The sequence below is a fragment of the Triturus cristatus genome, chromosome 8 (assembly GCF_964204655.1).
Source record: "Triturus cristatus chromosome 8, aTriCri1.1, whole genome shotgun sequence".
In the NCBI taxonomy this organism is placed as follows: Eukaryota; Metazoa; Chordata; class Amphibia; order Caudata; family Salamandridae; genus Triturus; species Triturus cristatus.
Window position 1 is genome coordinate 445734458 of NC_140591.1, and position 20320 is coordinate 445754777.

The window sequence follows — 20320 nt, forward strand, 5'->3', positions numbered from 1 at the left end:
GACTGAGCATGTGGTCTAACATGACTGGTGACTGCAGATTTGATGGCTCCATATTGGTATAAAGACATATCCAAAATGTGTTGTGCATCAGAAATACTTATTTATACATGTTAAACAATGACAGATTAGCAGGATGCCTTACTGCTTAACAGATGTGTGTGTAAGGCAGTCTTTTGGCCAAATTATGGAGCTAGGCATACAATTTTGAGGAAACACAGACAGGAATGTGTACACAATGGTGACAGAGTACCATATATCCCAAACCATTCTTCAATGTCTTTTGTCATATCCAGATGAACTATCAATGATGGAGTAAATTGGGTAACTAGAAAGTATGGAATGTTCCATCACATATATGTATGAGTATCCCATCAGGAAAACTCAGATTCAGGCCAAACACATGAGTAATTAGGCAAATGTTGAAATGCATAAAGGTGTACTATGTTGCATATTGTGATTGACATTTCAATCTTTGATTTAAATATCATATCTGGTTTATTTATGAAATGTCAGTGTGATGCTTTACAACGTTTGGAGTGCAGTGGAAGCCATCATATTTAATGAAACCATTTCACAAATATACAACAAGGTTTATAAGAATCAAATGTGAAGCTGATTTTGCTCTGTACTAAGGTGTATTAGAAATGTTACAAGGGCTATGTATGTCATTATGTTGTAGTAGTGATTTGTCAATTACCCAAATAGTACTTTCAGACTGTCTTCAACAGCATAGGTATGTAGATAGCATGTGATACATTGCTAAGCTCCTTCAGCACAGGATTCATGTATCAATGTTGACACTTGAAAAATATACTTTACTGACTTGACGTGGGTGTTACCATCATGAAATGTCCAAACAGTGGTAACCTGCTTTCAGTTAATGCCAATATTGCTACAAAATTGCAGTATATGTTGACAGTTGAGTCATATTTGACTTATTGATGGTGATAAGTATGCAGAGTTTAGGGTCTTCTGAACACACGGTACAAAGGTATTGTTGGTGTATATGGTTTTAATTTTAAGACTTTCGGTATTCACAGAAGGCATTTAGGAGTCCTAAAGTTAGGACTCCTAACTTCTGTGAATACCGAAATGAGTAAGTGCCTTCTGTGAATACCAAAAGGAGTAAGTGCCTTCTGTGAATACCAAAATGGTAGTAAGTTTAGGATTTTGTCTTAAGTTAGTTCTGTGAATCGAGCCCAATATGTTTTAACTTTTGCATGTTTGTTATTAGTATGTTAAAAATGCAATTACTTCTATTTTGTATACTTACATGTATGTTCTGTTGAGATGATTTGCATGGTTTTGTAGCTTTTCCTTTGAGGGTGTTTGAATGTGGAGCAGGTGCTTTCTCTTCTGTTGAATTTAAAAAAATAGCATTTTAAATGTTATTTTGTTGATAGTTTGTAGAGGTTGAGGTCATAAGGTTTAGTTTTGGTCACTATTTGGATGAGTTAATAATTTGTTATTTATTTATATATACTTATTTTTTTATATCTTACTTAGGTTTGTGGTAGTTGGAATTTTCTGGGAGTTGATCATTTTTCAAGTAGTAGATTTTTTTTTTAATAACTCTATGCAAAAAAGATAAATGTGAGAGAGTGTGTTAATATGTATTTGCTGCTTAACATTTTAAAGTTTCATAACAGTTATGTTTTAGTTTAAATATAAGTATTTACAAAGCACTGGACACTGGACAATGCAGGCCCGCCCTTAGACTTTTAATGATCCTACCTAATGATGACATGTTTTGCATGTTGGGGCCTCCTTAAGATGTGCTGTGCGAGCTCGTAGGTCTATGCTGTCCTAAAATTATTTAAACTAATATTGTTATGTTTTAGCTTTATAATTATTGTTTTATTTGTTTGTATGCATCATACATTCTGACGTAAGTGCTTTTATGGTTGTTATCATAATTCCAAATAAACTATTTATTGATTGATTGATTGAAGTATTACTTACTTGGCTATGTAGTTGTTCAAATGTGTATTTTTCTTCCATAATGGTTTGTTGAGAGGATCTAGCAGTTTCCTTGCCTTGCAGCAGAAGAATTTCTTCTCAAGAAACCCTATTCTGCCACCTTTGTATTCTATTAGACTGCTTTATGTCATTAGAAGATTCTATTTTTCGCTACTGTTATATACTAAATAGACTCTTTTGTTTATACTAGATCATGTATTTTACTATATGTCACTATACATGTTTTCTTAATTAAACTTGTGATTTTTTTGAATTGATAATTTTACATTGCCTGGGAATTATACTCTCCACTGTGTTCGTGCCCTGTCCCAGGAATTATATTATTCCAGAGGGGGTCCTTGATACCCACATGTTATAGTTAGGCTGACATTTCGCTAATACAAAACCAGTGAAATTCAGCAGTTATAGTTAGCTAACTATAACTCGCGTCCTGCAACATGCTGCTAATGACCTCACATGTTACATCACTCATGACATGGTCAGTAACATCATTGATGACATCACTGGTGACATAATTCATAGAATCTCTGATGCACCCATTCATACCCAAATATAACCTTTCATACACCCACTCCAACTTCCACACTACCATTCTCCAAATCATTGACACACCCATACTGCTACTTACACACCCACTCACTGATTCATAAGTCTACACACACATCTACTCAGTTACCCATACAACCGTTCATACACTAACTCACTCACTAATACTGCCACTGATATATCCACTCATATAGCCATACAGCCACTCAGACACTGCCAAACACTCATAGATCTACCTATACACCTACTCACTAACCTATAGAGTCAATAAGTCAACAATGTACTCACCTATACAGTTATACACACACCCACTCACTTATTCATACGGATACTCACCCGTACTTACTCATCCACATACCCCCTCACATACGCACTCACTCACTAACCCATACAGCCACTATCACAATCCCTCACTCACACATACAGTCATTCATATACTCCAACACTCACCTATACTGCCTTTCACATATCCACATACTCACCCATAAACCACTGACACATCCATTCACTCACAGACACAGAGATATACACACGCAGTCACTTATACAGCCCTTCTCTTACATACTCACTAACCCATACACCCACTGGCTCACCCACTGACTCATCTATGCAGGCACTCACACACCCTTTCACCCCCCTACACATACACTCATACACTCATACAGGTACTCGATCAGCCAATAAAACACCCATACACCCAGTCTTGTATCCACTCACTAACCCATACAGCCACTTAGAGACCATCTAGCAGATTGATACAGACATTCCGACAACCTAGTCAGTAACACATACATTCCCTGAGACACCTAATACCTCACTTAAACAGTCAGACATGCGCCTACCAAATCATCTATACAGGCACTCAGACACCCACTGACCAATACACATTAGTATATATATTTAACATCATAAACATTTAAATACACAGTCACTGGATGATGTCATCAGTGATGTCATCCGGGATGTCACTGACCATGTCATGATTGATGTAATATGTGAGGTCATAAACAGTGCATTGCGGGGGCGCAAGTTATAGTTAGGTCTGCTAATTATAGCTGCAGAATTTCTCTGGTTATGTACGAGTGAAATGTCAGCCTAACTATAACGTCCCTTTAATCTTCGTTTTTTTGAGTGAATATCCAAGGTTTTTTAAATACTAATTTCTTACTATAATGTCCCTGTAACCTTTTTTTTCTGTGAATATCTAAGGTAGTTCTAATACTAATTCCTAACTATAATGTCCCTTTAACCATTTTTTTCTGTGAATTTCTAATGTATTTTTTATTTTATTGCCTAACTGTACCCAGTAAACTTTGAATGTGGGTGTGTGAGTCGCTGTATAGGTTGGTGACTGGGTGTGTGAGTGGCTGTACGGGTCTGTGAGTGAGTGTGTAATGTCTGGGTAATTATGTAAGTGCAAGAGTAGTGCCTGGGTGATTATATGATTGCATAAGTAGTGCCTGTATGATTCTATGATAGCAATTGTCAAGAACACACTGAGAATACTTGGTGTTTTTAACAAATTGTAAACACATATAGAGAAATATTTCACATAATGTTTCAGTGCAGCTATTTAGTAAGATACTAATTTCCCCTTTGTATTGATTTGTGGAAATAACTACATCAAAAATGTATTTTCCTTCTTCACATCAGCACCGGAGGTCGCAATGACAACAGCAGTCACAAACACAAATGGTAAAGTGTAAAACATATATATATAGACAATTTTTACACAAAGTTTGAGTCTAGCTGTTTAGTAACATATTGGCTTAACTTTATTTTAACAACACATCTGTAAAAAACAACAGTTTCAAGGAATAACTTTTAACATCTGAATTCATGAATAGAACATAACTACCAAACACCCATCAGACTACCCATTGTTACCCAAACTCATGGGGAATCAAAAATTGCTGCAAAACTAGTGCAATGCACAATCTGTGACAAGACCCTCTCTAGAGGGACGAATAAAAAATATTCATGTGGGATGACATCCATGTTATATCATCTTAAAACCTATCATAGAAAACGTCTCCAACTGGCGATCAAGCTGGAGGACCTTTTACCTCAGTGGCAGCACCAACAATTCCCAGCCAGAAAGTCCCTTCAGAGGTGCAGACTACTACAGCAGATATGGCTCCAGAGTTTTCAAGAATGGTCACATTTTGCAAGGACTGTAGTGTTGTTATAAGTGCTGGTGAGCATTGTGTTACAGCTATTCGCAATGCTGCAAAAAATCATACATGCTAAGTTTTTTTTGCACATTTCTCAGTGCACATTTGCAAGTTCCTCCTGTCCCAATTTCTATTTTGGTTACCATAAAAAAGAACAAAATATTTTTACAACGTTACATAACCACAAAAAAGATTCAAAAACAAAACAGAAGACCATGTCACCCGGAAATAAAGGAATATCATTGGATAATACACTTTTCAACTAAAAGAACAGGAAGAACAAGCCCAGTTATCTATCTTGAACATTCTTTAAGAGTAGTTCATAATAAGCAGATATGCACAGTGCACAATATGTCACAAAACATTGTCAAGGGCCACAAATAAAAATTATATTTGCGGGACTATGTCCACCCTTTGCCATCTCTAAACATACAATAGCAATAGTGTAAAAGCAGCAAGAAGGCAAAGGAAGGCTGGAGGACCCTCAACTTCAATAGCAGCCACAACAATCCCTTCAGAGGTACAATCTCAACTTCAAGATTTGGCTCCACAGTTTTTCTGGGTGGCATCATACTGCATGGATTATAACATTGTAGTGAGTGCTGGGGAGCAGTTCATAACAGCCCTTCGCAATGCTGCAAAGAATCATAAATGTTGATTTATTTTTTATTTTTGGCCCTTCATAGTTTTTCTACATTTGCAGGCATTTTATTATCTTACAAAATAGGTATCTAATATCTAAATGTTGTTCATTTTATTATCTTCTAATTTATAGTAACACTACTTATATATAATTTGTCGCATTGACAAGCCAAAGCTGTCCTCTACAAATAAATACACAGCTACTATTTTTGAAAGTTATCATTTTTTACTTTTTCACTTTTGAAATACAAGTCAACAGTCTGTGTTTGAATCTTCAATAACATTTGCAAACATACTCTGGTTTTTGAGACCACACTGTGTTAAATTATGTAACTCTTTTCAAAACTATCAAATGTAATATTTGTTCCTGTTCTGCAACTCCTCCTCTTAAACCCTTCCCTGCTAGGCCTTTCTCCCCTCCCCCCCCCTCCACCGTGCTAAGCCTTTTTTGGCTATTTGGGGGAGTTCGCGCTTAGGCCACTGAAACATTTTGACCGCATAAGGTATCCACGCCAAATTTGCATCCTTTTCTTCCAACATCATGGGAATTCTAAAGGTACCCAGGGTTTGTGGACCCAGTAATTTGCCAAAATACAGCTAAATTTTGTTTTTTGCAGCAAAAATGGGAAAAAAGGTCTACAAATGAAATCTTCTGGGTTTTTCCCTGCAAATGGTATCATAAAAGGGTTGGTGGGGCTGAAATCACAATTTTCCCAGCTTTTAGGGAATGACAGACATTTGTCAGAAAACCAACATTTGTTACACAGTTTTGGCATTTTTCTGGGTCATAGCCTATTTTTGCTGTTTTTTGTGCTTTCAACCTCCTTCCAGTTAATGGTAGAAATGGGTATGAAAGCAATAATGGATCCTGGAAATCTATACATTTTAGAAAAGTAGACAAAATTCTGAATTCAGCAAGGGGTCATTTGTGTGGATCCATCAAGGTTTCTTTATAGAAACTAACAGTTAAATATAGGAAAAATAGAAAATTAGTTGAAAAAAACAGCCTTTTGTGTCAACGTTTTCACCTGTAACTTCTTCTAATTATGTATATACTGTTACATCCGCTGGACCTTACTGGTTGTGGGGATATATAGGACTTGTAGGTTCACCAAGAACCCACCGAACCCAGAGCCAAAAACTGAGCAGCGTCTTGCCATGTTTTTTTATTATGTACCGGGTATATAGCAATTATTGTGGGAAAATGTATACATGGAAAAATCGGTATGAAAGACACCTATGTATTTCTGAAACAGGAACAAAATATAGAGTTTAGAAACAGTAGTATTTGCACATCAAGGCAGAAATTCATCGAAAGTCAATAGGTTGTAACAGTTGCTTTACAAATCGGAATTACCCTAAGTCTCTTGATAATAATGGTACCTCACTTGTGTGGGTAGGCATAGTAGGAAATGACTCAAAACCCAACGTGAACACACCACATTTTCACAATGAAAAATTACCCTTTTTTGGCAAAGTGCCTAGCTGTAGTTTTTGAACCATAGCTCTGCTGGCACCTAGGGAAACCTAGCAAACCTATACATTTAAAAAAACTAGATGACCAGGGGAATCCAGGATGGGGTGACTTGACTGCCTCCGACCAGGTTCTGTTACCCAGAATCCCTTGCAAACCTAAAAAATTGTCCAAAAAAACACATTTTCCCCACATTTCTGTGGTGGAAAGTTCTGGAATCTGCGTGGATCCACAAATTTCCACCCACCCCGCGTTCCCTAAAGTCTTCCGAGATAAATTGTACCTCACTTGTGTGGGTCGGACTAGTGCCCGCGACAGGAAACAGCGCAAAACGCAACGTGGACACACCTCAATTTCGTAGTGAAAAATTACCCTTTTATGGCAAAGTGCCTAGCTGTAGTTTTTTAACCATAACTCTGCTGGCACCTAGGGAAACCTAGCAAACCTAAACATTTTTGAAAACTAGACACCCAGGGAAATCCAGCATGGGGTGACTTGACTGCCTCCCACCAGATTCTGTTACTCAGAATCCCTTGCAAACCTAACAAATTGTCCCCCCCAAAAAAATCCTCACATTTCTGTGGTGGAAAGTTCTGGAATCTGCAGGGATCCTCAAATTTCCACCCACCCGGCATTCCCCAAAGTCTTCCGAGAAAAATGGTACCCCACTTGTGTGGGTCGGACTAGTGCCCGCGACAGGAAACGGCGCAAAACGCAACGTGGACACACCTCAATTTCATAGTGAAAAATTACCCTTTATTTGGCAAAGTGCCTAGCTGTAGTTTTTTAACCATAACTCTGCTGGCACCTAGGGAAACCTAACAAACCTAAACATTTATGAAAACTAGACATCCAGGGAAATCCAGGATGGGGTGACTTGACTGCCTCCCACCAGATTCTGTTACTCAGACTCCCTTGCAAACCTAACAAATTGGCAAAGTGCCTAGCTGTAGTTTTTGAACCATAGCTCTGTCGGCACCTAGGGAAACCTAGCAGACCTATACATTTTTTAAAACTAGACACCCAGGGAAATCCAGGATGGGGTGACTTGACTGCCTTTGACCAGGTTCTGTTACCCACAATCCCTTGCTAACCTAAAATATTGTCCAAAAAACAAATTTTCCCCACATTTCTGTGGTGGAAAGTTCTGGAATCTGCGTGGATCCACAAATTTCCACCCACCCCGCGTTCCACAAAGTCTTCCGAGAAAAATGGTACCTCACTTGTGTGGGTCGGACTAATGCCCGCAACAGGAAACGGCACAAAATGCAACGTGGACACACCTCAATTTCGTAGTGAAAAATGACCCTTTTTTGGCAAAGTGCATAGCTGTAGTTTTTTAACCATAACTCTGCCGGCACCTAGGGAAACCTAGGAAACCAAAACATTTTTGAAAACTAGACACCCAGGGTAATCCAGGATGGGGTGACTTGACTGCCTCCCACCAGATTCTGTTACTCAGAATCCCTTGCACACCTAACAAATTGTCCCCCTCAAAAAAAAATCCCCACATTTCTGGGGTGGAAAGTTCTGCAATCTGCGTGGATCCACAAATTTCCACCCACCCGGCGTTCCCCAAAGTCTTCCGAGAAAAATGGTACGTCACTTGTGTGGGTCGGCCTAGTGCCTGTGACAGGAAACGGCGCAAAATGCAACATGGACACACCTCAATTTCGCAGTGAAAAATCACCATTTTTTGGCAAAGTGCCTAGCTGTAGTTTTTTAACCATAGCTCTGTCGGCACCTAGGGAAACCTAGCAAACCTATACATTTTTGAAAACTAGACACCCAGGGAAATCCAGGATGGGGTGACTTGACTGCCTCCCACCAGATTCTGTTACTCAGAATCCCTTGCAAACCTAACAAATTGTCCCCCCCAAAAAAATCCCCACATTTCTGTGGTGAAGAGTTCTGGAATCTGCGTGGATCCCCAAATTTCCACCCACCCCGCGTTCCCCAAAGTCTTCCGAGAAAAATGGTACCTCACTTGTGTGGGTCGGACTAGTACCCGCGACAGGAAACGGCGCAAAACGCAACATGGACACACCTCAATTTCGCAGTGAAAAATCACCATTTTTTGGCAAAGTGCCTAGCTGTAGTTTTTTAACCATAGCTCTGTCGGCACCTAGGGAAACCTAGCAAACCTAAACATTTTTGTAAACTAGACACCCAGGGAAATCCAGGATGGGGTGACTTGACTGCCTCCCACGAGGTTCTGTTACCCAGAATCCCTTGCAAACCTAAAAAACTTGACAAAAAAACACATTTTCCCCACATTTCTGTGGTGGAAAGTTCTGGTATCTGCGTGGATCCACAAATTTCCACCCACCCGGCCTTCCCCAAAGTCTTCCGAGAAAAATGGTACCTCACTTGTGTGGGTCGGCCTAGTGCCTGTGACAGGAAACGGCGCAAAATGCAACATGGACACACCTCAATTTCGCAGTGAAAAATCACCCTTTTTTGGCAAAGTGCCTAGCTGTAGTTTTTGAACCATAGCTCTGTCGGCACCTAGGGAAACCTAGCAGACCTATACATTTTTTTAAACTAGACACCCAGGGAAATCCAGGATGGGGTGACTTGACTGCCTTTGACCAGGTTCTGTTACCCACAATCCCTTGCTAACCTAAAATATTGTCCAAAAAACAAATTTTCCCCACATTTCTGTGGTGGAAAGTTCTGGAATCTGCGTGGATCCACAAATTTCCACCCACCCCGCGTTCCACAAAGTCTTCCGAGAAAAATGGTACCTCACTTGTGTGGGTCGGACTAATGCCCGCGACAGGAAACGGCACAAAATGCAACGTGGACACACCTCAATTTCGTAGTGAAAAATGACCCTTTTTTGGCAAAGTGCATAGCTGTAGTTTTTTAACCATAACTCTGCCGGCACCTAGGGAAACCTAGGAAACCAAAACATTTTTGAAAACTAGACACCCAGGGTAATCCAGGATGGGGTGACTTGACTGCCTCCCACCAGATTCTGTTACTCAGAATCCCTTGCACACCTAACAAATTGTCCCCCTCAAAAAAAAATCCCCACATTTCTGGGGTGGAAAGTTCTGCAATCTGCGTGGATCCACAAATTTCCACCCACCCGGCGTTCCCCAAAGTCTTCCGAGAAAAATGGTACGTCACTTGTGTGGGTCGGCCTAGTGCCTGTGACAGGAAACGGCGCAAAATGCAACATGGACACACCTCAATTTCGCAGTGAAAAATCACCATTTTTTGGCAAAGTGCCTAGCTGTAGTTTTTTAACCATAGCTCTGTCGGCACCTAGGGAAACCTAGCAAACCTATACATTTTTGAAAACTAGACACCCAGGGAAATCCAGGATGGGGTGACTTGACTGCCTCCCACCAGATTCTGTTACTCAGAATCCCTTGCAAACCTAACAAATTGTCCCCCCCAAAAAAATCCCCACATTTCTGTGGTGGAAAGTTCTGGAATCTGCGTGGATCCCCAAATTTCCACCCAGCCCGCGTTCCCCAAAGTCTTCCGAGAAAAATGGTACCTCACTTGTGTGGGTCGGACTAGTACCCGCGACAGGAAACGGCGCAAAACGCAACGTGGACACACCTCAATTTCGCAGTGAAAAATCACAATTTTTTGGCAAAGTGCCTAGCTGTAGTTTTTGAACCATAGCTCTGTCGGCACCTAGGGAAACCTAGCAAACCTAAACATTTTTGTAAACTAGACACCCAGGGAAATCCAGGATGGGGTGACTTGACTGCCTCCCACGAGGTTCTGTTACCCAGAATCCCTTGCAAACCTAAAAAACTTGACAAAAAAAACACATTTTCCCCACATTTCTGTGGTGGAAAGTTCTGGTATCTGCGTGGATCCACAAATTTCCACCCACCCGGCCTTCCCCAAAGTCTTCCGAGAAAAATGGTACCTCACTTGTGTGGGTCGGCCTAGTGCCTGTGACAGGAAACGGCGCAAAATGCAACATGGACACACCTCAATTTCGCAGTGAAAAATCACCCTTTTTTGGCAAAGTGCCTAGCTGTAGTTTTTGAACCATAGCTCTGTCGGCACCTAGGGAAACCTAGCAGACCTATACATTTTTTTAAACTAGACACCCAGGGAAATCCAGGATGGGGTGACTTGACTGCCTTTGACCAGGTTCTGTTACCCACAATCCCTTGCTAACCTAAAATATTGTCCAAAAAACAAATTTTCCCCACATTTCTGTGGTGGAAAGTTCTGGAATCTGCGTGGATCCACAAATTTCCACCCACCCCGCGTTCCACAAAGTCTTCCGAGAAAAATGGTACCTCACTTGTGTGGGTCGGACTAATGCCCGCAACAGGAAACGGCACAAAATGCAACGTGGACACACCTCAATTTCGTAGTGAAAAATGACCCTTTTTTGGCAAAGTGCATAGCTGTAGTTTTTTAACCATAACTCTGCCGGCACCTAGGGAAACCTAGGAAACCAAAACATTTTTGAAAACTAGACACCCAGGGTAATCCAGGATGGGGTGACTTGACTGCCTCCCACCAGATTCTGTTACTCAGAATCCCTTGCACACCTAACAAATTGTCCCCCTCAAAAAAAAATCCCCACATTTCTGGGGTGGAAAGTTCTGCAATCTGCGTGGATCCACAAATTTCCACCCACCCGGCGTTCCCCAAAGTCTTCCGAGAAAAATGGCACGTCACTTGTGTGGGTCGGCCTAGTGCCTGTGACAGGAAACGGCACAAAATGCAACATGGACACACCTCAATTTCGCAGTGAAAAATCACCATTTTTTGGCAAAGTGCCTAGCTGTAGTTTTTTAACCATAGCTCTGTCGGCACCTAGGGAAACCTAGCAAACCTATACATTTTTGAAAACTAGACACCCAGGGAAATCCAGGATGGGGTGACTTGACTGCCTCCCAGCAGATTCTGTTACTCAGAATCCCTTGCAAACCTAACAAATTGTCCCCCCAAAAAAAATCCCCACATTTCTGTGGTGGAAAGTTCTGGAATCTGCGTGGATCCCCAAATTTCCACCCACCCCGCGTTCCCCAAAGTCTTCCGAGAAAAATGGTACCTCACTTGTGTGGGTCGGACTAGTACCCGCGACAGGAAACGGCGCAAAACGCAACGTGGACACACCTCAATTTCGCAGTGAAAAATCACCATTTTTTGGCAAAGTGCCTAGCTGTAGTTTTTGAACCATAGCTCTGTCGGCACCTAGGGAAACCTAGCAAACCTAAACATTTTTGTAAACTAGACACCCAGGGAAATCCAGGATGGGGTGACTTGACTGCCTCTCACGAGGTTCTGTTACCCAGAATCCCTTGCAAACCTAAAAAATTGACAAAAAAAACACATTTCCCCACATTTCTGTGGTGGAAAGTTCTGGTATCTGCGTGGATCCACAAATTTCCACCCACTCGGCGTTCCCCAAAGTCTTCCAAGAAAAATGGTACCTCACTTGTGTGGGTCAGCCTAGTGCCTGTGACAGGAAATGGCGCAAAACGCAACGTGGACACACCTCAATTTCGTAGTGAAAAATGACCCTTTTTTGGCAAAATGCCTAGCTGTAGTTTTTGAACCATAGCTCTGTCGGCACCTAGGGAAACCTAGCAAACCTAAAAATTTTTGAAAACTAGACACCCAGGGAAATCCAGGATGGGGTGACTTGACTGCCTCCTACCAGATTCTGTTACTCAGAATCCCTTGCAAACCTAACAAGTTGTCCCAAAAAAAAGAAATCCCCACATTTCTGTGGTGGAAAGTTCTGGAATCTGCGTGGATCCACAAATTTCCACCCACCCGGCATTCCCCAAAGTCTTCCGAGAAAAATGGTACCTCACTTTTGTGGGTCGGCCTAGTGCCTGTGACAGGAAACGGCACAAAATCCAACATGGACACACCTCAATTTCACAGTGAAAAATCACCATTTTTTGGCAAAGTGCCTAGCTGTAGTATTTTAACCATAGCTCTGTCGGCACCTAGGGAAACCTAGCAAACCTATACATTTTTGAAAACTAGACACCCAGGGAAATCCAGGATGGGGTGACTTGACTGCCTCCCACCAGGTTCTGTTACCCAGAATCCATTGCAAACCTAACAAATTGTCAAAAAAATACATTTTCCCCACATTTCTGTGGTGGAAAGTTCTGGAATCTGTGTGAATCCACAATTTTCCACCCACCCCACGTTCCCCAAAGTCTTCAGAGAAAAATGGTACCTCACTTGTGTGGGTCGGCCTAGTGCCCACGACAGGAAATAAGGCAAAACGCAACATGGACACACCTCAATTTCGCAGTGAAAAATGACCCTTTTTTGGCAAAGTGTCTAGCTGTAGTTTTTGAACCATAGCTCTGCCGGCACCTGGGGAAACCTAGCAAACCTATACATTTTTGAAAACTAGACACCCAGGGAAATCCAGGATGGGGTGACTTGACTGCCTCCCACCAGGTTCTGTTACCCAGAATCCCTTGCAAACCTAACAAATTGTCCCAAAAAAAACAAATCTCCACAATTCTGTGGTGGACAGATCTGGAATCTGAGTGGATCCACAAATTTCCACCCACCCGGCGTTCCCCAAAGTCTTTCAAGAAAAATGGTACCTCACTTGTGTGGGTCGGCCTAGTGCCCGCGACAGGAAACAATGCAAAATGCAACATGGACACACCTCAATTTCACAGTGAAAAATGACCATTTTTGGCAAAGTGCCTAGCTGTAGTTTTTTAACCATAGCTCTGTCGGCACCTAGGGAAACCTAGAAAACCTATACATTTTTGAAAACTAGGCACCCAGGAAAATCCAGAATGGGGTGACTTGACTGCCTACCACCAAATTCTGTTTCCCAGAATCCCTTGCAAACCTAAAAAAGTATCAAAAAAGACACATTTTCCCCACATTTCTGTGGTGGAAAGTTCTGGAATCTGCGTGGATCCACAAATTTCCACCCACCCAGCGTTCCCCAAAGTCTTCCCAGAAAAATGGTAGCTCACTTGTGTGGGTCGGCCTAGTGCCCGCGACAGGAAACGGCGCAAAACGCAACATGGAGAAACCTCAATTTCGCAGTGAAAAATGACCCATTTTTGGCAAAGTGCCTAGCTGTAGTTTTTTAACCATAGCTCTGCTGGCACCTAGGGAAACCTAGCAAACCTATAAATTTTTGAAAACTAGACACCCAGGGAAATCCAGGATGGGGTGACTTGACTGCCTCCCACCAGGTTCTGTTACCCAGAATCCATTGCAAACCTAAAAAACTATAAACAAAAACACATTTTCCCCACATTTCTGTGGTGGAAAGTTCTGGAATCTGCGTGGATCCACAAATTTCCACACATCCCACGTCCCCAAAGTCTTCCAAGAAAAATGGTACCTCACTTGTGTGGGTCGGCCTAGTGCCCGCGACAGGAAACAATGCAAAATGCAACATGGACACGCCTCAGTTTCGCAGTGAAAAATGACCCTTTTTTGGCAAAGTGCCTAGCTGTTGTTTTTGAACCATAGCTCTGCTGGCACCTAGGGAAACCTAGCAAACCTATACATTTTCTGAAAACTAGACACCCCGGGAAATCCAGGATGGGGTAGCTTTACTGCCTCCCACCAGGTTCTGTTACCCAGAATCCCTTGCAAACCTAAAATATTGTCCAAAAAACACATTTTCCCCACATTTCTGTGGTGGAAAGTTCTGGAATCTGCGTGGATCCACAAATTTCCACCCACCCCGCGTTCCCCAAAGTCTTCCGAGAAAAATGGTACCTCACTTGTGTGGGTCAGACTAGTGCCCGCGACAGGAAACGGCGCAAAACGTAACGTGGACACACCTCAATTTTGTCAAAAAACCACATTTTCTTCACATTTCTGTGGTGGAAAGTTTTGCAAGGGGGTCCCATTAGTTTTTGGCCCGGGGCTCAGCGGCCATCTAGGGAAACCTATTTAACCCACACATTTCTGGAAACTAGACACCCCGGGGGAGTCCAGCGAGGTATGGCTTGGGTGGGTCCCACATCATTCTCCTACCCAGAATCCCCTGCAAACCTCAAATTTTGCCAATAAATAAACTTTTTTCTCACATTTCTGTTGTTGAAAGTTCTGGAATCTGCGTGGATCCACAAATTTCCTACCACCCAGCGTTCCCCCAGGTCTTCTGATAAAAATGGTACCTCACTTGCGTCAGTGGGTTGAGGACCCGCTACAGGCAAGGGCCCAAAAACTATTGAGGCAACATCAAAATTAACTATCACAAACCAACTGGGTTTTGCAAGGGGGTTCCCATTAGTTTTTGGCCCGGGGCTCGGCGGCCATCTAGGAAAACCTACCTAACCCACACATTTCTGGAAATTAGACACCCAGGGGAGTCCCGCGAGGTATGGCTTGCGGGGGTCCCACACTCCTACCCAGAATCCCCTGCAAACCTCAAACTTTGCCGAAAAAATCACTTTTTCTCAAATTTCTGTGTGGGAAAGTTCTGGAATCTGCGTGGATCCACAAATCCACCACCAGCCAAGCGCCAATCCAATCACACTGCCAGGAAAGTGCCAGACCACGCACACCGCCAGACAAGCGTCACTCCACACACACTGCCATCACATTTAGGATTTTTTTTAAATAAATAAGAAAACACAAACAAATTGCAAATAGATACAAATCTACTAACACAAAATCTTAAACTAAATACACTACACAAATGCCAACCTTGAAACTGAATAATAAATATTAAACAATAGAGACCAGGCAGTTCACTTTACCACTCATTGATGCTCCCAAAAATTATTTTGCGTGTGGTACATTCTAAAACAAGCAGGCACACACAGCCCAGGGTTAGAGGGACACTCGGGGTAGTACATACGAGTCTCCTTCTGCGTACCTCTTCGCCAACAGACTCTACATCTCCTACTGGGAAAGTCTTTTGAGGGTGTGGGAGGAATGCGATCAGGAAAGTGGCAATCTTTCAATTTAGCCACATCCTCCACCACTCCAACTCTAGGAACACTTGCCTGCTCCACTAAAACAAGGCTGCCTATTACAGACTCCTGAAACTTAGCAAAAGTCATCTTTGATTCAGGACAAGAATCCTGGAACACAACAAAAGCATTAAAGGTTGTCAAGTGGAAAAGATGGATAGCCAACTTCTTATGTACTTCGTATGTACTTTGTTTGTTTTGTGGAGAGGTGTGGCTCACTAGTTAGAGGCGGCAGACCCGTAAGCAGAGAATCGGCCAGGGACCAGGGTTCAATTCCTGACGCGGCAGGGTCGTGGACCAGGGTCAAAACGGACTCGATAATTCTCGCCTCGGTACCTACTCTAACCAGGAACACACTCGGCAACTCTGGGCATTAAGCTTGCCTCATCTCTACAACGGCCCCCCACAGACGCCGGGGATGCCTGGTTTCACCTTGGAGATACCCAGAAAGGGACCATCTCACAGGGATAGCCAGGACGGGTTCCCCAGCGGTCTACAGCGCCGGGACGCCCCGTTGCTGGGGCAGCTGTGCGCTTTACAAGTCTACAACATTTACATTACATTTACATTTATACCAAATGTAAGCCTTACGAACAGCAGTGTAAGGTTCCAACCTCTGATCTACTCTGTCAACACCACCCATGTGCCTAGTATAGTCTAAAATGCACACAGGTTTGCGTGCTTCAGCAACCTGACCCCAAACAGTCACAGGTGCAGTGCTTTCTTCATGGATGGTAGTCAGCATGTAGACATCTCTCCTGTCTGTCTGTCTGTCTTCACAGCTAGAAGCTCCTCACAACGCAACGCACTGCAATGTCCCCGCACAAGCTTTTGACAAACAAGTTCTTTTGGGAAACCTTTATGGTTAGAGTGGATTGTGCCACAAGCAACAGTGTCCACTTTGGCCAATTCCCTGACCTACCACACACCAGTGTAGAAGTTATCTACATATAAATGGTGGCTTTTGTTAAAAAGTCCTCTACCAAGTTCCCACACAATTTTCTCAGTCACTCCAAAAGTGGACGGACAACCATGGGGGTTAATCCTGGATTCCTTACCAGTGTACACCCTGAAATTAGAGACATATCCAGTCCTACTGTCACACAGCATATACAGCTTAACCTCTTCACTGCGGCGCAAATTCCGCCGCAGTGCTGGACATTCCAATCGCGGGCGTGGTCATGACGGCTCCCGGTCGTCGTCCGCACACACCCATTGTGACTCATGACGGCTGGGAGCCGTCATGAGCATGGAAGAGGTTAATTCCCTATCAGCCCTCATACTAGGAATGTATTGCCTAAAAAACAAGCAGCCCTTGAACAACACCAAAGACTCATCCACTGCAATTTCTTTCCATGGAGCATAGATCTCAGAAAATCGATCAACAAAGTGATTAATGACAGGCTGAATCTTAAAAAGACGATCAAAATCAGGGTGATCTTGTGACAGCGCTAATCCATTATCGACAAAATGCATCATCCGAAGCAGAAGCAAATACCTATCACGACTCATGACTACTGGAAATATAGCAGTTGCCATCAAGGGACTGGTAGATAAAATATGAAGACATTGTTGGCTTCCTTAGCAAGCCCATCAAAAAAGTTAAACCCAAGAACTTCTTTATCTCTTCCAGATTTGTGGGAGTCCACCGGGTAGCTCTAAAGTGGGCCATAAGGCTGGCACTGTTGTCCCTCAAAAGCTGTTCAGCATACAAATTAGTCTGCTCAACAATCTCTGCCAAAAATGCATCGTCCCTAAACAACTGAAAAAAATGTATCGGCAAAAAGTTTTCAGTATTCACTCTACACCCGTGAACACCAGTACAGTCTGGCAATGCCCAGAGGTCAGCACTTTCAACGGGAATCCTTGCAGCCCCAGACTGAAGCCCAGATGCCTCTTGCGGCACTATACCAACGGGAAGCCTTGCAGCCCCAGGCTGCAGCACAGATGCCTCTTGCCGCACTACACCAACGGGAAGCCTTGCAGCCCCAGGCTGCAGCCCAGATGCCTCTTACCACACTATTGGCATATCAATGTTCTCCTCTAACACAGACACTTCATCCGCACTAAGAGTAGCTTCATCCGCACTAAGAGTAGCTTCATCTGCACTGAGAGTAGCTTCATCATCCGATGATGCCATGTGGAGAGAAAACTCACTGGCTGAATCTTTCCCTCCCACCTCTGCCTCAGTCAGTCTCTGGAACATGGTCAGAGGAAGACTCAAAAAGCATACCAACAACCTGCTGAGCAGTAATCCTACGTCTAGCCATTATCCTTACTAAGAAAGGAGACTGCACAAACAAGTCAACAACAACCAACACTGTGCAAAATAAGTAAGTAAAAAAATGAGTGCCTTTATCACAGAGATCTATATACTCAAAAACTATACGATTCACTTACAAGAGACAGCTACACTCACCAGCACCTACTCTGCAGAGACACAGCAAAAACCAACAATATCCCACTAGAAAGAAAAAAACAAAACCAATTACTCACAAGACAATAAAATACATGTCAAGCACAAATGCAAAAAGTTTTTGACACTCAAAAAACAGAACCCAAACATACTGGTATTATTACACGATTTGCAAAAAACATATTCATGCATGAAATGAAACTTATTTACATTGTACAAAAAAAAGTCTCTTACCAAAAACATGCAACTCCACAATCAGCAGAACCACCAGTAACGAAACCGCAACCTGCAACAGTCTAAAGAGCGAAAGCCTTGAACTAGGACAAAAAGGGAGAAATAAAGCATTACAATTGCAATTCACAAGAAATAAAACAATTCACATTATAAAACGCTATGTCACTACCCAAAAGGGGGCAGAAAGGCCAAATAAACGGGCAGATCTGCCCCCAGGGGGGCAGAATACACATACAAAAATATATGTCCCCTGGAAGCTAGTGGGCTTTTCTGCCCCCTGGGTCAGAAACGCCCAAAAATGCAGGTGATCTGTCCCCGTGGGGGCAGAAAAGTCTTACAAATTATTTAGGCCTATAAGGAAGCGACCCTTGCCCAAGGGGTCGCTTCCATTTAAAATGTAAAACACTCCCTGGTGTCTAGTGGGGTTTTGCCAAATAAACAAACCGATCTGCCCCCAGGGGGGGCAGAATATACTTTAAAAAAATATGGCCGGGGGAGGAGCCTAGCGCGCAACCAAGATGGCCGCGTAGGCTTGTGGCTCCCGAGGGCCTCCGCAACCTCCCATGTCTATCCTGTCATAATCCTGATTTTCTCGACGGGCTTTTGTCTATGATCTTACGCTAAGGTGCCACTCGTTTTCCAAATCGAAATTGGACTCCGGGAACCTGGTTTTTTGGCGACCTGAAGTTTGCGGCCTTCTCCGGCTTTGGTCCCGGACTCGGGTTGGTGAGGTGCCTGGCTGCAAAGTGAACAACAGCGGCATGCCAGGCTGGGCCTGCCCTGGAACTCGTACTTTCACTTTCGGTTTCGAGTTGACCGACCGAAACTGTTGAGGAGACATCGGGAGAGCTGCACCGAGTGCGGAGTGCCGAGCCTGGACATCAGCTAGCGACCCGGATCCCCGGGCCTTCCTCCGGGTGCTGGAGGGTGCTGACCTTGCTGATCGCCAACGATGACGACAAGAGTGGATGGCGACAAGCTAAAACCCAAATCTACCCGGAGGGGAGCCTATTCTCAGGCCAACAATATGGACCGCTATGCTCAGCCAAAGGGATCCCCTAGTGGATCACGTAAATCGCCTGAGCCGCCCAAGGAGGCCTTGGGCGCATCACCCGAATTGACTCTGCTGGATGTCATGGGGGCCATCGAGGAGATGAAGGTGACCGTGAACCAGCAACTGGATATTCTGGCCAACAAGTTGGACTCGGTGCTGATCGATGTCGCCTTGGTCAGAGCAGACCTGTCGAAAACCAACGACCGGGTCGACTCGTTGGCCCAAGCGACGTCGAGCCTAACGGTGGATGTGGCCGCTTTGCAGACGACGGTGCGGAGGTTGCAGCTCGCAAGCGACCTGACCGAGCGTCGCCTCGAGGACTCTGAAGGCAGGGCCAGGCGGAACAACGTCCGCATTATCGGCGTGCCCGAACGATCGGAGGAGTCTGCTGTGGACCTCTTTGTGGAGGATCTAGTGGTGACTCATCTAGCACCCAAAGGGCTGAGCAAATTCTTCGCCGTGGAACGGGCCCACAGGGTTCCAGGGGGTGCGCCTAAGGTGGGTGCTCCCCCGCGGCCGATCATTGCCCGACTTTTTAATTTTCGGGATAGAGACGCTATCCTGCAGGCGTCGAGGGTGGCGGGGCAATTACGATTTGAGAACTCTAATGTTAGCTTTTACCCAGACTTTACGCAAGTGGTTCAAAAGCAACGGATGGGTTTCTCGGCCATCAAACGGCGCTTGAGAGACATGGACTTCAAGTATGCGATGCTCTTCCCAGCTAGGCTGCGAGTCGAGCTAGATGGTCGCTCACACTTCTTCGACCGGCCGGAGGCGGTGGGAGGGTGGCTGGATGCCCTGCCCAAGAGTCGGGAGCCGGAGGGGCGGATGACGGAGAGCGGAGAAGGTTCGCCGGAGTAGGAATGGAACTGTGATTCT

The 20320-nt window shown here is 43.7% G+C and overlaps 1 protein-coding gene across 3 annotated transcripts in view; it reads left to right on the forward strand.

Annotated features, from left to right (window-relative positions):
• Positions 1–20320, forward strand: part of LOC146802275 (uncharacterized) — a 275082-nt gene that overhangs the window by 104367 nt on the left and 150395 nt on the right. The window lies entirely within an intron of this gene.